At 36.6% G+C, this 19163-nt stretch overlaps 2 long non-coding RNA genes across 2 annotated transcripts in view; one reads left to right on the plus strand and one right to left on the minus strand.

The window, feature by feature from the left end:
- Positions 1–1686: 1686 nt before the first annotated feature.
- LOC118352899 (uncharacterized) lies at positions 1687–6048 on the minus strand. Its single transcript, XR_004810811.2, has 3 exons — positions 4471–6048; positions 3603–3664; positions 1687–2416 (listed from the first exon to the last, which is right to left on the minus strand). It is a non-coding gene; the product is annotated as an uncharacterized LOC118352899 (long non-coding RNA).
- A 704-nt stretch (positions 6049–6752) lies between these two features.
- LOC112675982 (uncharacterized) overlaps positions 6753–19163 on the plus strand; it is a 55552-nt gene continuing 43141 nt past the window's right edge. The window contains exons 1-2 of the long non-coding RNA XR_003146222.3: positions 6753–7116; positions 14176–14272. This is a non-coding gene — a long non-coding RNA (uncharacterized LOC112675982). The remainder of the gene's footprint in view (positions 7117–14175; positions 14273–19163) is intronic.

Here is a 19163-nt window from a genome sequence, read left to right on the forward strand (position 1 = left end):
ATCATAATCTGAGCCAAAGGAAGATGCTTAACCAACTAAGCCACCAGATGCCCCAAGACCTAATATCTTTAATATATGGTAGGCTATTTCCCCCAAATTAATCTACAGACTGTATTAATCTCAATAAGAAACCCAACAGGTATTTTTATAGAAACTGATAATCCTGTATTAAAATTTATATGAATATGCAAAGGGCCTAGAATTTTTTAAATGATCTTGAAAACTAAAAAGAAAAAAAGTTGGGGATCCCTGGGTGGCGCAGCGGTTTGGCGCCTGACTTTGGCCCAGGGCGCGATCCTGGAGACCCGGGATCGAATCCCACATCGGGCTCCCGGTGCATGGGGCCTGCTTCTCCATCTGCCTGTGTCTCTGCCTCTCTCTCTCTCTCTGTGACTATCATAATTAAAAAAAAAATAAATAAAATCTTTAAAAAAAAAAAAAAAAAAAAGAAAAAAAGTTGGAAGGTTTGCATTACCAGACTTCAAGACTTATTATAAATTATACTAATCAAGAAAGCATGTCATTGTCATTAAAGACAGACAAATAGATCAGCAGAATGGAATAGAGGATCCAAGTGAACACATATTAATATAGAAAACTGACTTGCAAGGAAGGTGCCAAGTCACTTAAATGAAGAAAGAACAATCTTCTCAACAAATGGTCCCAGGACAAGTGAATATTCATGTGGAAACAAAAAACAATTCACACTACACACAAAAATTAATTTGTGCCTAATGATAGGCACATAAAAATTGAATCTAAAACTTTTAGAAGATAGTATATAAGAATATTTTTTATCATTATTAAAAACATTAAGAACATGAATAGGCAAGCTGTAATATCAGAGAAAAGTTTTAAAAGATATCTATTCATAAAACGTATCTGACAAAGGACTGTATCCATAATATACTAAGAATTTCCATGACTCAATAATAAAATAAATGTTAACCCAATAAAAATATGAACAAAAGATGTGAAAAGATACATCACAAATTGTGTTAATTAGTAACACAAATGGTCAAAAAATATATAAGAAGGTGCTTGGCATGATTGATATCAGGGAAATGGAAATAAAAATGTCATATTAGTAAATACCCAGTAAAATGGCTAAAAAGTAAAAGACTAACAACCCTGATATTGTAAGAACCTGGAACAACTGGAGCTCTTACGTTTTGCTGGCAGAAATGTACAATGGGGATGCCTGGGTGGCTCAGTGGTTGAGCATCTGCCTTTGGCTCAGGTAGTCATCCTGGGGTCCTGGTATTGAGTCCCACATCAGGCTCCCTGCAGGAAGCCTGCTTCTCCCTCTGCCTATGTCTCTGCCTCTCTCTGTCTCTCATGAATAAATAAATAAAATCTTAAAAAAAGAAATGTAAAATGGTATAACCACTTTGAAAAAATTTCACAGTTTCTTTTAAATTGCCTATTCTTTGACCCAGAATTCTACTCTTCGTTATTTATCTTAGAAAAATGAAAACATATGTCCACATGAAGTCTTGGACCAAAATGTTCATAGTGGCCTTAATCACAGTAGCTAAAAAGTAGAAATATTCCCATGTACATCTGCAGAAAAATGGTTAACATGCTACTTGTATAGCCATAAAACAAAATATCACTGAATAATCATAATGGTTTATTGATTTGCTCAACAACATGGATGACTCTCCAAAATAATATGCAGAGTTAAAGAAGTAAGACACAAATAGTACATGTGGAATGATTCCATTTATGTTAAATTTAGAAATGGCCAATTTATCTAAGGTGAAAAGAAAATCAGAATACTATTTGCCTGGGCTGGGGTGAAGGGCATATGAGTGGAATAGGACACAATAAAACTTTCTGGGGAGATGAAAATGCCCTATATTATGATAGAGGTGTGGATTGTGGGTTATTCGTTTGTATCCACTTTTTAAAATTGTACACCATTATTTATATAAAGCTATCTGCAGTTTCACTCTTTCTGGTTTCAGTTACCTGAAGTCAGCAGTGGTCAGGAGCAGATGTCCTTCCAGGATATCATCAGAAAGTTAATAGTAGCCTAATGCTATATCACAATACCCACACCATTCACCTCACTTCCTCTCATCACATAGGTATTTTGTCATCTCCAATCATCACAAGAAGAAGTATGAATACAGTAATAAGACATTTTGAGAGAGGCAGAGAGAGACCACAGTCATATAACTTTTATTATAGTATTTTGTTATAAATGTTCTATTTTATTATTAGCTATTATAATCCATTACTGTGCTTAGTTTATAAATTAAACTTTATCATAGCTATGTCTGCATAGGAAAACAAAAAACATAGCATAGTGTTCAATACTATCCATGGTCTTGAGCATCCACTGGAGGTCCTGGAAAGTATTCCCCATGGATAAGTCGGGGACTACTGTATTTTGGTATATGAATTTTACCTAAAAAAAAGAGAAATTAACATACTACTACTACTATTAATAATAATAAATTGGTGGATAGAAAATGGATGAAAGTATAGAGAAAATAAGAATGGAGAAGTATTGATAACTGTAGAAGCTAGATATTAGGTCCATGAGATTTCAGTATACCATTTTTTTCTACTTTTTAATACAGTTTTAGTTTCCTACAGTAAAAAGTTAAAAATAATTTGATATGCAATACAAATAGTAAGATGAAACATGACAATGATTGGAAAGGGGTTATCCAGTAATCATTTAAAACTCAATTCCTGGGGTATTGAGTCTGGGTTGCTCAGTGGCTGAACATCTACCTTTGGCTCAGGTCCTGATCTGGGGTCCTGGGATCAATACCCACATCGGGCTCCCTGGGGGTTGGGGGGGAGCCTGCTTTTCCTCCTGCCTATGTCTCTGCCTCTCTCTCTGTGTCTCTCATGAATAAATAAATAAAAATCTTTTTAAAAAAGCTCAATTCTTTAATATATATTATCTAAAAAAATAAATCTAATTGCTTATGTATTATGTTTAAAAATGACAAATACCCACCATTTGCTTCAACGTGGATGGAACTGGAGGGTATTATGCTGAGTGAAGTAAGTCAGTTGGAGAAGGACAAACATTATATGTTCTCATTCATGTGGGGAATATAAATAAAAGTGAAAGGGAATATAAGGGAAGGGAGAAGAAATGTGTAGGAAATATCAGAAAGGGAGACAGAACGTAAAGACTGCTAACTCTGGGAAACGAACTAGGGGTGGTAGAAGGGGAGGAGGGCGGGGGGTGGGAGTGATTGGGTGACAGGCACTGGGGGTTATTCTGTATGTTGGTAAATTGAACACCAATAAAAAATAAATTTAAAAAAAATAGAAGATTTTTTTAACTTAAAAAAAAACCAACTGGAACAAATCAATTATAAGAAGACAATCCAATTAAATTGAGGCAAAAATTTGAACAGAAACTTCACCAAAATATACAGATGGCCAGTAAGCATGTGAAAATATGCTCAACATTATTAGCCATTAGGGGAATGAAAATTAAAATCACAATGGGATGCCACTATTCACTGATCAAAATAGCTAAAATGAAAAACACTGACAATACCAAATGCTGACAAGGGAATGGAACAATTGGTGGGAATGCAAAGTTAAACATATACTTCTTCAATTACCTAGCAATTTCACTCCCAGATTTTGACACAAGGAAAACAGAAGCATCTGTCCACACAAAGACCTGTAAAAGGATGTTCATAGCAGTTTTACTCATAGTAATAAAAAAATTGGTAACAATTAAATATTTATCAACTGGAGAATAGGTAAACAGATTTTGGAGTATCCATAAGATGGAGTGCAATTCAGCAATAAGAAGGAAGAAACTAATGATACTTACATCATGGCTGAATCTCAGTAGCATTGTATTAAGTAAAGAAGCTAGAAATAAATATTACACATTCTGTAACTCCATTCATATGAAATTCTATGAAAGGAAAATAATCTAGTGATGGAAAGCTGATCAGCAATTGCCAGGGTTCAGTAGGTGGGAGGAGGAAATTGGCTGCAAAGGAGTAGTGAAAACTTGTTAGGATGAAGGAGATGCTTTGTGTCGTGATTGCAGAAGCCATACCATAGCTATGCGTTTGACAAAACGTATAAAATCAGATACTTTAAAAGGGCAGATTTTACATATTAAGAAAAAAACCATTGAGACTGTATTTTTACATACTGAGAATCTATCTTCTGTGGGAGGTTTAATTTTCTCCCTAGTACTGATTCTGACAAAACAACAAGAGTAATCATAGAAACTACAGCCGTATAAAAACCCACTAAACATGAAGATGAAGAATGGAAACCAGGCTTCTACTTTGGCACAAGCACTGCAAGTCTCAGGAAACACTAACATCTGCTTAAACTCAGTCCTATATTTACTCAGTCATGGTAAAACCTCCTCCCGTTGAAATTGCTAATGGACTGTGTGCCTTTAAATACACAGTTCCCAAATCCATTCTAAGTAAAGGCCAACTTCCCTCTTGCTGACGGTACCTTATGGTATCAAAGTGCTTCTGCAAGAAGTTGTTGCATAGTGCTTTTTCACAGTTTTCTGTCTTCCTTCTGAGTCACAGAAGGAGAAATAGCTCAGTTGTTGATATCTGAATGGGTGAAAATGAGGCACAGAAATAACTTGTCTATATTGAGAGACAAATGAAGCTAAAAAGGCAATCATTTGACTAGTGGGATCAACCTACCCACAATGCTTTTTTAAAAAAGTTATTTTAAGGATGAAAAATTCAAAATGTATCTTAGTAGTATCCCTGAGAATTCAGGAGGTGAGTACTCTCATATTTTTTAAGCTGTGAGTTACCATTTTTTTGTACCAGGGGTCGTAGAATGCAAAGGGGAAAATGGGATTTTTGGTTTTTAGTAAATCCTCACTTACAGGAAACTGGCAATTCCAAGCTGCTGACAGTTTCCTAACAGTGTTTATAGCCAATTAGGATAGTTTGGCAGGAGCACAGGAAAGATCTGACAGAGAGGATCTAGGTTGAGCCTGCTGCTAAACTCAGTGCCCAAAGTCACCCTTCTTAGGCTCCTTATCAGAGCTGTGTCCTAGCAACAGTTATTTCTAGAAACAAGAATGTGTGTGTGTGTGTGCGCGCGCGTGCGCTGGGGGAGGTACTGAAGGGAATACTGGGAAGACAGCGTCTTCATGTTTTCTCTATAGTACTCAGCTGGGTATATTCACCATATTAATTAAGTCTGCCAGTCATATGTCAGAATTTGGTGGCAAATCTCTCTCACTTTCCCATCATGCATCCCAGTATTCTCCCTATGGCACCATTTGGCCTCCAGCTAAGGCAAGTGCCATGTTAGAAAGGGACTGGCAAGGGAAAGCAAGAAGACCTTCTGGCCATTCCAAAGAACCAGGATAAACCAAGCAAATAGTGATTATGGAGATGTGAAAAAGTTGAAGATCCAAGAGCAATTCAAGTGGCAGAATTGAAAGGTCTTGGTGACCTAATTGGCTGTGGGAATTAAACAGAGAATTCTTGCCTGAGCAACTGGGCAGAGAACAGCATTTTTCACGGAACTAAAAAACAAAAAAAGTTGTTAGCTGGGTCAAGAGTAACTGGGAAGCAGAGCCAGTAAAGAATACATGAGAAACTCAACCGAAATCCTAAATTGGAGTGCATACTTGTGACTCCGTTGTTTCTGTTTGTTTGTTTAAAATTCTATGTGACTCTCTCCAGCCTTCTTTCTGTACACTTCCGTGCCCACTTGCCTCACTTTCTCCATCCCCTAACACTTGCATTTCAATTCTTTTAGTTCCTTGACTGTTCCATGCCCTATATCACCTCTGTGACTTTGAACATGTTTTTCTTACTTGAGTGCTCTTCTCCTTTCCTCTAATCCTCTTTCCTTGGCTCACTCTATAGTTTCCCACCTAGCCATCATTTCCTCTGGAGCCCTGCCCTGTGCCATTCCTAAGCTCTCCAGGCCCACATTAGGTAATGCTTTCATGTGCTTCTACTTCCTCTATCACAATGCTGATCAAAGCATTGAAATTGGACCCTTAATTGTCTGTCTCCACTTCTATATTATAAGTTCCACCAGACAGAAGAAATGTTTGCCTTGTTAATAATTGAGCCTAAAGAATCACAATAAAAGTTAAATACATATTAGTAGAATTGAATATTTTATTTTATTTTATTTTTTATTTTTTTTAGAATTGAATATTTTAAAAATTATCTAGCAAACATAAAACAAAAAACATAGAGGCCCAAATTCTCAATCTTTATATTCATTAATGACATATATTCATATATGCCAATTTATATATCAATTATGACATAATAGTAAATAATTATATATAATATGTATAAATATATTTCTATACTGTCTATGTTATATACATATTCATGTTATTGTACACACATATGCAGTTGTCTCCCCTTACCCACAGGAAATAGTTCTAAGACTCCCAGTAAATGCCTGAAACCATGGATAGTACCAAATCTACATATAGTATATTTTTTCCTATGCATACATACCTATAATAAAGTTTAATTTATAAATTAGGCATAGTAAGAGATCAATAATAACTAATAATAAAATGGAATAATTATACCAATATACCATAATAGCAGTTATGTGAATGTGGTCTCTCTGCCGCTCTCAAAATATCTTTCTGTACTATGCTCACCTTTCTTCTTGGGATGAGGTGAGATGATAAAATGCCTATGTGATGAGAGGAAATGAGGTGAATGATGTAGACATTGTGACGTAGCATTAGGCTACTGTCAACCTTCTAATAATTTCTCAGAAAGATGATCACCTGCTTCCAGACTGTGGTTGACTGTAGGTAAGTGAAACCACAGAAAGTGAAATTGTGGATAAGGGAGGACTACTGTATGTGTACACACACACATACACACACACACACAGGTAACAGACTAAGAACTAGGATATAGAGTTCTACGTGAAATTTTGTTCTTGAAAAGCAGAGTTTGGCCTTATGTGTGACACCCGAATACTTTGGGCTTAAATTTTATCATCTGTACAAATAAAAGGATGAGGAAAGTTTTATATTTCTTCAGACTTAAGATTATGTGGATCTATAAAAATAAACAATGGAGATAAAACTAAGGCTTATCAACTGCCAAATGTTGTAAACAGATTTTCAAAAACAAGGTAAGATTTGGGGTTGATATCTAATAATATGAGAGTATAAGTGGATTTCAAATTTCTGTCAAAAACCATTATTAGAAATACCTTGACTTTTAGGGAAAAAAATGTAATGACTGTGTTCTTCAAGTCTGACTTTGTATTTTATAAATGTTTAGTTAAGTCTAGCAGTAGACTTGTTCATCAAGATGATTAAAGCTCACTATAGCACAGAATAAATCAACTGCAGCTAGTTGGCACTGGTAAAGACCTAATGTTTAATATTAATGTAGGGCAAAATGAAGACTATAGATGCAAAGAAAATACTTGGATGTATTCAATGATAAGTTACTAATGTACTAGTACCACATTTCCAAATAAACCTAAGATGTTTAGCAAATATCAGAGGAAGTGGAAACCCTTTCAACTGATCTGGAACCAAAAGAGTACAGGTTGAGAAAGACCCGCAGAGATCATTTGATTTAATTGCACTGGAGTTTTGATCTTCTGGAAATACCCTACCTGTACCACTTACTTTTGAGTATCTGAGGAGGCTGGAAGCAAATAATTACATCTCTGGACAACTCTATCTATTGCAAAATGTTTCCTTTCATTATCCTCCCTGAAGCTTCCATTCATTGGTTTTAGTTCTGCCACTGGGGTAAAGCAAAACACATCAAGTATCTCCTTCACATGACAGTCTTGAATTACTATTACAAATCAGAAATGAATTCCCAATTTTGTATTTCTATGTGACATAAAAATATAATGACAGCCCAAATCTTTTTGATCTGGATGTGAATAGAAATTTAATTTCTTTTTTATTCACGAAATTATAGAAATTATAGTTTAGCTTAAATTCTGATTCATGTTGTTTTTAAACTAAAGCTACCCTCTTTTAAGAGTATTACACCACCTTCTTGCCTCTTTTCTTTAGCCTGACATAAATCACCAGTCTAATTGTTCTTGTTCTTTGCTTCTTGGTGTATGAAAGGTAGGTGGTCAGTTTGTATGACATCTGGCATTAAATGCTTGCTGAGTTTCCTCTTTTACAGGAATAGCTTGATATATTGCACTGTAATATGCTGCTAGTTAATGCATGTTGGCAAAGGGAGTTGCTAGGAGGATGGTGTGAGCAGAAGCTACTTTTGCTTTCAAAAATGTGTTGTAATACAGGGTAAAAAGATAACAACCGTAAAATAGTGAATTCTTTGGAGGAAGACCAGACCTAATTTTGTAACGGTGGCCTAGAAAGTTACTATCTATATAACCTTCATTAAATGAGTTAATTTCACTCAGCCCTAGGGTCTTCATCTATAAAATGGGAATAATATTGACTTTGCAGGCCTGTTGTGATAATTAAAATGAAGCACTTTAGCACACTTCATCTAGCAAAATGCCTGGCTATTGCTTCTCCTGTTCAAGGCTAGTGCAGAGTCAGAAACTTTATCTCTTACCTCTGGATAGCTTTCTCAGGCCTCTTCACCCTCCCAAACAGTATTGCTGCCTAGGATACTATCCAGCCTCACATTCAGGTGTTCAAGCCAGGGAGAATTGTTTACTCTAAGCTCTTACCTTCTCCAATTTGATGATTCTGAAATGAGAGTTCTTTAATGCGGAGAGCTCCCCCAATGCTGAGAGTTCCTCAGCATTGGTGAAGCATCAGACATCAACTGCACGGCCTTAGTATCCTCACTCAGGATGATAAAGGTGCCAGTAATTCACAGACTGATGAGGAATTAGATGTTTCCGTGACCCAGTTTGTATGTCCCTGAGTAACTGAGGCTGCTTTGCCTCTAATAGTTTTCTTGATGATCTTCTTGGAACGGCTTTGGATGACAGAGGCCTAATGCAACTGCCCAGTTAACCAAGAGGAAAGAAACATGTATTGATCATGTGCCAAGAACTGTGTCAGCTCTGTGCCTCAAAACACTCACTGAGATATTCATGCATTCCTCCAGGTGCTCATTCATTTATTCATCAAAAGCTATTGCAAGTCACCTCTGGGGCAACTTGTGTGTGACAGTTTCAGAGAAGAATTTACAACACAGTTAAAAACACAATACAATGTGTAAAATATAGAGAAATTATACAGAGAAAGGAATTTCTACTCTTTAGGGTTGGAAGATCCTGGAAGAAATGACACAGAAACTGAGGTTTGAAAGAAAAAAGGCTTTCCGAGGAAAGAATAGTTCAGGCACGGGAAACCTACAAATGAAAATACAGGCGGCCTGGTCTGGCATAGCTTGTTATAGAAATGTCCATATGTTGATATTACAAAAGCCTGACATGTAGAAAGGGATTGTGAAAATAGCTTAAGCTAGAAAGGGAGTATTGTGTAAAATAATACTAAAGACACAGAATTTAATCTAGAACTATGAATTAAATATTTAAAAATAAATAAATAAAATTATGTTGCTTACCAAGGAAGGATGGAGGGAAACCTCATCATCTGGTGGCTGGGCTCCTCATCACGTTTCAATTCCTTTGCAGATTGAAATCACAGGCTTCCTGGTCAAAAGAAAGTTATAAAACAAATAAGTAATGTACAACATGATGGCTAAGGTTAACACCGCTATATGGGATATATGGAAGATGTTAAGAAATGTAAATCCTAAGAGTTCTCATCACAAAGAGAAAAAAAATTGTGTTATTATTTTTTCTTTTTTTTATTGTGTCTAAATAAGATAATGGATGCTTATGAATTCTATACCTGAAGCTAATATTACACTGTATATTAACTGACTGAATTTAAATAACAATGTGAAACTAAAAATATAATCAAAAATAAAAATTAAAAAAAAGAAATATAGTGACCTTAGTCCTACAATTGTAAGGAATTGAATTATACCAACCCTGTGAAAGAGCTTGAAAGAGGTTCGTGAGCTTCAAATGAAACATAAACCCAGATGATACCTCAGTTTCAACATATGAGACACTGAGCACAGAACCCAACCATGACATACCAGACTCCTGACCCATGGAAACTCTAAGATAATGAATTTGTATTATTTTGAAAATGAAAAACTTATTGTGATAATCACTTCATAATATATGTAAGTCAACCTAGTGTGCAAACTACTCCTTAAATGTATATAGTGATGTATGTCAATAAAACTGGAAAAAAAATCAGATTTTTTTCTTTCTTTCTTTCTTTCTTTCTTTCTTTTTCTTTCTTTCTTTCTTTTTCTTTCTTTCTTTCTTCTTTCTTTCTTTCTTTCTTTCTTTCTTCTTTCTTTCTTTCTTTCTTTCTTTCTTTCTTTCTTTCTTTCTTTCTTTCTTTTTTTCTTCTTTCTTTCAAGAAAAGCAGAGTGCCACATGCAGCACCTCATTTGGATGTGTCTGGAGTCTTGGAAGCCTGACTATCCTATGTTCTTTTATACTTGAGAGCTTGTCTGGAGATTTTAGCAGGGGAATGCAGCTACTCCCGATGGGAGAATGATCCTCCTCTTCCACCAACCAAGTGCACAGCTTTGCAGCTTTGGGAGGGATGTGAATGGAGTGGTGAGTGAGGACAGGGATACCTGCCTTGCCAGCCAGATTAGCAGAGTCAACCCTAGCAATTGATGGGGTGACAGATGACACAGCCAGACTGTCCTCTCATCTAGACTTCCTTTATATAAGCATACAACCTAAGATCCATTTGAGAATTGGATTTTGCCAGCAGTGGAATGGATACTTTGTGATATACAGGTGATGGAGGTATAATTTGTAATATGGGGGAAGAGGATTCTTCGGTTAAAAACAGGAGAGAAATCCTATGAAAAGCTCTCCTCAGCAGTTTATTCATAAAGGGCAGTGACAATTTAGACTTAAAAGGGCAGGACTTGTCTGGTAAATGTTAAGGCATCCTCATTTTGCCTAAACCATATACTCTTCTAATGAACAAGAAATTATATAAGATGAAATTTTATTTAATATAACAGAGTTGACTTTGACTTTTTTTTCCCATCAGGAACCTGGACATGTGTGTTTATACATTTTGCAGGGCTAATAAAGAATTGTAAGCATGTAGAGTTACGATCAGATTTGCATTCCACAATTATTACCTTGATCACAATGCAGAAGATGAATTTGTGGGAGGTGAGGCTGGAGGCAGATGAATTAGTTAGGAGGCTATTGGAATATTCCCGGGGAGAGATAATGAGGGATTATACTAAGAAAAGACACTGGGAATAGAAAGGAGATTATTAGGTTAAACAACAGAAACTTCCAGAAAATAGAAAACGTAATGGAGAAAATTTAGATGTATTCTGTCTAAAGTTGGTATAAGCCATCTGTACTTGATATCACTACTACTTTTCAATACAGCACAGAGATTCTGGTGAATTCAGTAATTTTAGAAAGAGATAAAATGTATACAGATTGGAGGGATGAGACAAGTTTGTGATTACAGATGATGTAATGAGATACACAAATACACAAAAAAATCCACAAATTATTAAAATTAAAAATATAGTCCATTAATATGCTGGATACAAGATGATGTTAAAAACCAACACACATGGGATCCCTGGGTGGCGCAGCGGTTTGGCGCCTGCCTTTGGCTCAGGGCGCGATCCTGGAGACCCGGGATCGAATCCCACATCGGGCTCCTGGTGCATGGAGCCTGCTTCTCCCTCTGCCTGTGTCTCTGCCTCTCTCTCTCTGTGACTATCATAAATAAATAAAAATTAAAAAAAAAAACCAACACACAAAAGATCAACAACGTGCATCAAAAATAATTGTGCCAAAGACCATGCATCTACTCAGAGATTCTCCCCACAGAGCTATCTCCCTTTTCCCCTTACATCTAAGAGTGGCAAACCTCTCTGCCTTTTCATGGGCATCCTGTCACCAGATGCAGAGAACTATACAAGGAATAGTGGTTTCTCTACACTTTAACCACATTTAAGCAAAATGTCCTTTATTAAACTCTCCTGCTAGGACTGTGACAAATATCATCCCTTCTCAAGATGATGAGCCAACATGGAAATTCTATCCTTCTTGTCTGTCATTGGTCCAACAAATACTTGTTGCCATGTGACCCAATTTTGGCCACTTAAATGGAAAAGAGAATCTATTAATTAGCTTCTGGGGAAAAGTTTATCTACTCATTAAAAAGAATCAGGAAAAGATGGTTCACTTTTTCCTTTCAACATTGTCTTAACTTAATGTGGATCTACAAATTTCTGAACCGTCTTACTATCAGTATATGGATGAAGTTGCCCCAAAGAAATTGTTCAACATTTTGAGAATGAGACAAAAAGAAAGCAAAGGACTGGACTCTCTTTATCTAGTGATGAAGAAATATCAAAGACACAGGAGATGAAGCAGAAGAAAGAAAAATTATAGAAATTAAGAAAGAAAGAACTTCAAGAAAAAAGGATGTGGCCAGTATTAGGCTGTTGAAGGTGTCAGTCAGGTAAAGTCTGAGAAGAGACTATATAATCTAAAGCAAAATAGTATATGATTGGTATCATAGAACTTTCATCAGCTTGAACAATCAGGCTATTTTGGAACAGCTGATTGATTTTAATCAAGTCTACTTCCTGTATATGAACATTATACCTATGGCCAAAAGTAAGATCTGGGTTTCCACTCCTGTGTATATTCTCCCTCCTGATCTCTGTCTCCTAAACCCCCCATTACTAGTACAGTGTCACTTTCCTTTAGGGCTTTTACTCTCTAACTCAGCGTCATCACTGTGAAGGCTGTTTGTGGCTCTGGCTCTTGCTTGAGTTGTAGGTAAGCGACTCTAGTAAAATAAATCCTGTGGTAAAGAGCAGGAGTCCTGACCAGAGCCAGAGTATTTGGGTACTCCACACTTCTGATGACATTCCTGGTTAAGGTTCAATTCACTAAAACCGGAAATCTAAATGTTGCAGCAGGGCAAGTGGTTTGGGGCTTGTAAAGAAGCAGATAAGAAAACAATTCTTTGGGGAGGATGCTCAGAGGAGAGTCTAGAAAATATACTGTCAAAGGAAAAAATGGTATATGCTTTTCCCTCTCTTTCTCCCTCTCTCCCTTTCCTTAGTTTTTAAAATTAATCTTTTTAAATTACTAATGCCTGTACAATACTTACAGATATTTAGAAAAGAACCTAAGCTTTCCTAAATTTTTTTTGCACTTCTTGGGATTTGTTTCCTTTCCTACATTACATTATTGAAGGGGCAGGTAGGGTAGGGTCTGAAAAGAGATTCAGATCTGAGGAAAAAGCAGTTGTCATTGAGCAACAGCGCTGCAACCCAACTGTTAAGACTTGAGAAGTGAAAGAGGACGTATCACAAGGATGTGTTCCTTCTCATCCTCTATTTTCTTCCTATTTAATATTAATATTATTCCCATTCTGCTTCTCCTTCACTTTGCATACTTTCCTTTTCAGCTTCAGTGATGAGTCTCTGGCGCACAGGCTAATTTCCCCAGTATTTTAATCATTTCTGCTTTCTCATTTTGACCTTTCCTTCATTTCTAATTGACACCCCCAGACTGCTATGAGAAAATTAAGTCACCTCCATTCATTTCAGAGGGCCGAAGTGGGTATTGCTCAGTCACAGATTTCTCCATTTCATTTTCTTCCATAACAGAGGCCCATCAAGATTAGTCAAAGGGAGCAAGAAATGGGTGACCTATTTGTCCATGGTGATTAAAAATTTAGCATATGGTAACCGCACATTTACCTCGTTTCCTAAGGGTATGAGATGTTTCACGGAAGTGATTTTTAAAGATACTTCTTTTCAAGCACCAATATTTAAAAGAAATAACTTTTTCTTTTCAAATGCAATCTTTATGAGACTGATCATTGTGTAATGCACTTACTAAATAGCAGCCTCAATGCATATGGCAGCTGGAAAAGGAAAGCAGTGATGATGAGCCCTCCGCCTACCTGCGTTATTTTCTTAGCTCTGATGGCCTCTTCAGGTCAAGCTGTGCAGCTTTGAACAGTTACTTAAGTTCTCTGAGACTTGTTGGTTTCATCTAAAAAATGAGAGCTTTAAATTGATGCATTTCTATGAGCTTTTTTCACTCTTGTATTCTGTGATTTAATTTTGACCTTTTTGTTATTATGAACCTCAGTTACTATCATAATTGTTTTTTTTTCCCTAGAGATGTTCACAATGTCAGAAATGGAACACAGAAATCATCTTGATTATATCTAAGATCAGAACCAGATGGCTGACAACTCCCTCCTGAGTTGTTCATGGTAGGCAGCTCTGGATCACATGTACCATTAGCTCTATCATGGTCCTGCCGGCCACCACATCTGTTGTTATTTCAGTTACTATTAGAGTAATAGGTATAGAGTTTATGGAATAAATAAACTTTTTCAATGAAGGAACAAATGAATACACATTCCTCCATGATATGCAACCAGCCTGGTACCCTCCGTAAAATACTTGTGTCTATCTTGTTTCTTTTACCTTCTCATGAAACAGTCATTTATATCTTTATATAATTCTCAATCCACTTCAAATAACTCTTTTCTCTATTGTCTAATATGAGGTTATTAATCTGCCATGAGTTGAGAAGTCAAAACTCACACTACTTGCTGAAAGTATACATAAAGTAAGTATCAATGAGTTCTGAATAACAGACTAACACTGTCTTACGGATAATGTACTTTCATACACTTGGTACCATTTTTGCTACTTTATTTGTTCTTAAAAACATTTCAGATAATTGAAGTTGCCAAATAAGTATAAGGTTGTCATATTAAAATATCACAACACTCCTGCATCGAAGCAGACGGATATAACTTGGTTAGTTTACTTTTAAATAGAACTAAGGTCCAAAAATATTAAACGATTCAAACACTATGTATAATATCCATCTTTTTAAAAAAGATTTTATTGTTTTTTTTTTAAGATTTTATTGTTAAGTAATCTCTACACTCAGCTCAGCCTCGAATTTACAACCCCGAGAACAAGAATTGCATGCTTCACTGACTGAGCCAGCCAGGAGCCCCTGTGTATTTATCTTAAAAGAAATGAACATCATACCCACAAAATATCAAATCTGTCAACCAGAAATTAAATCCTAACCCCTCTAGTAGTAGAGTGAAAAGAACGTGGGTTTAGGAATCAGGCAAGTTATGTTGAATCCCAGAGAGAGGTTCAAAGGGGGTTATCCTGGGCAGTTACTTGAAGGGCTTTGGGTTTCTAAGATCTCACCTATGAGGCAGGGATGAGAGGACCCATCTCCCAGGGAAGGGGGAGTGGATACATTAATTACCTCTTTTACTAACACATAAAATGTTATCCAGAATATATTAGTTTTCCCTCTTTCTCTATGACTATCCCTCAAAGATGCACGTTACTTTGAAATTGCTTCTAGAGAGCAATTTAAAATATTCTTGAGGGTCATAAAGAAGTTTATAAAAACATAGTACCAACAAAGGAAAAGCCACTTAACAGGGTTGAAAGTGAGAGGTCTAGCCAATGTGAATGCAATCAAAGCATCAGAAAATCTAAACCAGCTCATAAAGCAATGTTAGCTGTCAAGAGAGTAGCGCAGTGTTGTGGCAGACACTTGAATGTGGAGTCAGAGACTTGGATTTGAAGCCCAGACAGCAACCCTTATCTAGTTTGTGATTTTTGGACAAGTCGCTTGATCTTTTTGTGTCTTAGTTTCCTCATCTATGCAATAGAGATATTAATATCTTATATCTACTTCACCAGCATACTGTAAGGTGGGTAAGATAAGTCACAGATTTCATAAACTAAAAGTTCAGGGTATTATTACCATAATGACAACATCCCTCAATCAGCCAGTATATTTTCCTCATGCCTCGTCTTAATAATGATTTTTCCCCCTACTTTTACTATACTCTGAGTGGTTTACAAGGAGTATTCACATTTAAAAAAAATTATGTGACTTCTCTGTGATACATGCCTAGTTCTATATTGCACATAGTGGATGATTCAAAATAATACAAAATACAGACTGCTTCCAGGAAGTATAAAATATAGATGGGAAAACAAACTTGAAAAAGAGAAAAGTTAGTCCCACGGTTTGAATTCATGGTCTCTCTCCTTACTTCACACCAAGACAACTCCAACTTGGGTCAAGGACCACATGAAACCCTAAGTGATGCACAACTTGGTTTTATTATAAGTACTGACTTTTAAAGAGGCATCTAGGGAGAGTATAAAGTTTTCTTCCTCTTTATGGCTCATTGTCTCCTTTCATTCTCTGTAGACAATATAGTATGGCCCGATATCATAAACATGCTTCTTAGATATTTCCTAACTCCTGGAAGGTCAGGTACAAGTTGAAGTAAAGAGGGAATGCAGTGAATGGCTTAGGCCCATTCTGCTTTTTTTTTTTTTTTTTTTTTTAAATTTATGATAGTCACAGAGAGAGAGAGAGAGAGAGAGAGGCAGAGACACAGGCAGAGGGAGAAGCAGGCTCCATGCACCCGGAGCCCGACGTGGGATTCGATCCCGGGTCTCCAGGATCGCGCCCTGGGCCAAAGGCAGGCGCCAAACCGCTGCGCCACCCAGGGATCCCCCATTCTGCTTTTAATGGTTAGAAAAGCATGGCTCTGACACCAGAAAGGCCTATATTTTACTGATCACATCTGAAATCTTGAGTAAATGTCTTAACACGTCTTAACTTTGGCTTCCTAGGATGATTGGAAAGATTAAATGAGATAATCCATACAAAGCCCTTGACTGGCACACTCTAAACATCCAAGGAATTATAGCTGTTAGTAACTTTGGAGAAAATAACACTCTCTTCCTTTTCTAACCACTACAGGGGCAAAATCTAGAAGGAGAGGCAGGACTTGGATGGATCTAATGAAAAAGGAGACATGGACTAGGTCAATTAAGTCAATTCCTATTTTGAGCCTTAAGCTAAAAAATGCTTTGAATTTTTTTAAAGTTTTGACTCTTAGAGATCCACTTATTGTACAGTCCAGTGGCGATGAATAATTTTGTACACACAGCATTCTTTATTTTTGTCAGAGTAATTTTGGGTATACCTCATAATGCATTGTGATTAATTTTGCTTTAGGTAGATAATTAATTATCTTTTCAAGAGATTAAACATGCATTTTCACCTGTAGAAGATTTTTTTTATATCTAATATTTCTTTCTTCATTAATGTCATATTATTTTTTACATTGTTGAACTGGTGGACCACTTTTGGAGTCTCTGTTCAACGTTTTTTTCAATAATTTCATTGCTGCTACCATTTGGGAGGCTTTTTTACATTGATTATTTTTCCTGCTTTTGGTCCACATATTCTGCTTTTTTGTTTGCCTTGTAATTTTTCATTGGATATTCCACATTTTAAATTTTACATTGTTAGGTGCTAGACTTTGTTGTGTTCCTTTAAATAATATTGATTTTCTGGAATATTGTTTGGGATCATTTGGTCATTCCTAGATTTACGTTTAAGTTCTGTTGGGATTCTTTAAGTGCAACTTTTTTTTTTTCTGGGTTAATTTAGTCACACTACTCAAATGATGCCTTTAAGGACATTCTTTCCAATACTCCTTGTATTGAGGAGATATTTCCTGCTAACTGGTCATCTGAAAACTTGGAGTATTGTTTAGCTGCTACTTTTTGGTGGTTTCTTCTCTGAACTTGGGTAGTTTTCTCTTGTGAATGTGTGTATCTGTACTCAAGGGTCATCCCTATAGATCCCCCAGAGCTTACTGCTTTTTTGTGCAGCGCTCTTTTCTCCAGTACCTTGCCTCTCAAATTGAGTATCCTTGGCCTCTCAAAACTTGACCCTTTGAGTCAGATATATTGTCCAGGCTCTTTTTGAGGCCACGTCTTCATCCCTGCCCTGTGGTTTCAAAATGGCCTCTAGGCAGAAAGTTGGCAGTCACTTGGACTCCTCTCATTGGCTTCCCTTCTCTCAAGGACTGCAGTCCTGTGCTGCCTGTGATGCAATTTCTGGAAATCATTGTGTCATCTATTTTATCTAGTTTTCTGATTGCTTAAATCAAGAAGGTCAATCTATTTCCTGTTACAGCATCATAGTTAGGAGCAGAAGTCTACAACTCTGCCTTTACTCTTGAATGATTGATTAGCTGTTCATTCAGCACTTTTGCACATATTATTTTATGCACTTGTTGCAGCTGAGACATTTGCAGTCAGTGTATTTATCTGCTTCCATAATGTCATCAGTGCTAGGGAGATCTTACCTTTCTTTAATGTTGATAGTTTCATAATGCGAGCATTATGAATGAGGGGGCTTTGTCTTATTCATCTTGCCTAGCATTATAGGAATGTGGTTTTAATGCTTGTATGTCTTCAATTCTTCTTCTGGATTTGCTCTTCACTGGAGGGTTAATGCATGTGGAGGTTGGTGCTCTATGTCCAGATTGTAAGTAGTTAAGATTTCCATCTCATTTGCCAATATTTTCTTCAGCAGACCAATGCATTATTTTCCTGATAGTCCATCCCAACATTTTACTGCAACTCGAGATTTATACTGGGTGCAATGAAAAATTATACTTTATATTTCACTTCTGTGTTGGGGGTCTGTAAGGGCTAGAGATGAAGGCCCATTCTGCACCACTATTGCATTCACAGACTTGTACTGTCTATATTTATGTGCTCTGAAGAATTAGTTGGATGATAGCACCTGAAAAACACTTTTGTCTTTCATTTTAGTTTCATTTCCTGGTGTCATGGCAGATGTGTGCATGTTCCCTTTGCTGTTGGCAGGTATCATTAACCACATTCACCTGTGTTTTCCCTGCAATTTACTTCTTCTGTTCTTCTTGAAGTAAATGTCACTCATGGTTTCTGTAGCTCCCATTGGCCTAAAGTGTATAAAATGCAAGCGTGAGTCCTGAATTGCTGACTGATTTGAGGTTATTGCAAGCAGAAGATCAAGGGGACTGTGACATAGAACTGGGGGCAAAACTTGGCAATAACCTTGGACAAGTCCATTAACCTGCTTTGGCCCGAGCTTCTGTATTGGTAAAATGCACATGTTAACCTTACGTCACCTCTTCATCTATGACAGTTTAAGATTCTAGCTCTTCTTGATGGTTCTATTAGTGGTTAATTTGTACATTGTTTCGTGAGTTGTTTAGAGATTTTTCTTACATGTATACTTATTGACTGAACCAC

The sequence above is a fragment of the Canis lupus genome, chromosome 30, assembly GCF_003254725.2.
Source record: "Canis lupus dingo isolate Sandy chromosome 30, ASM325472v2, whole genome shotgun sequence".
Lineage (NCBI taxonomy): Eukaryota > Metazoa > Chordata > Mammalia > Carnivora > Canidae > Canis > Canis lupus.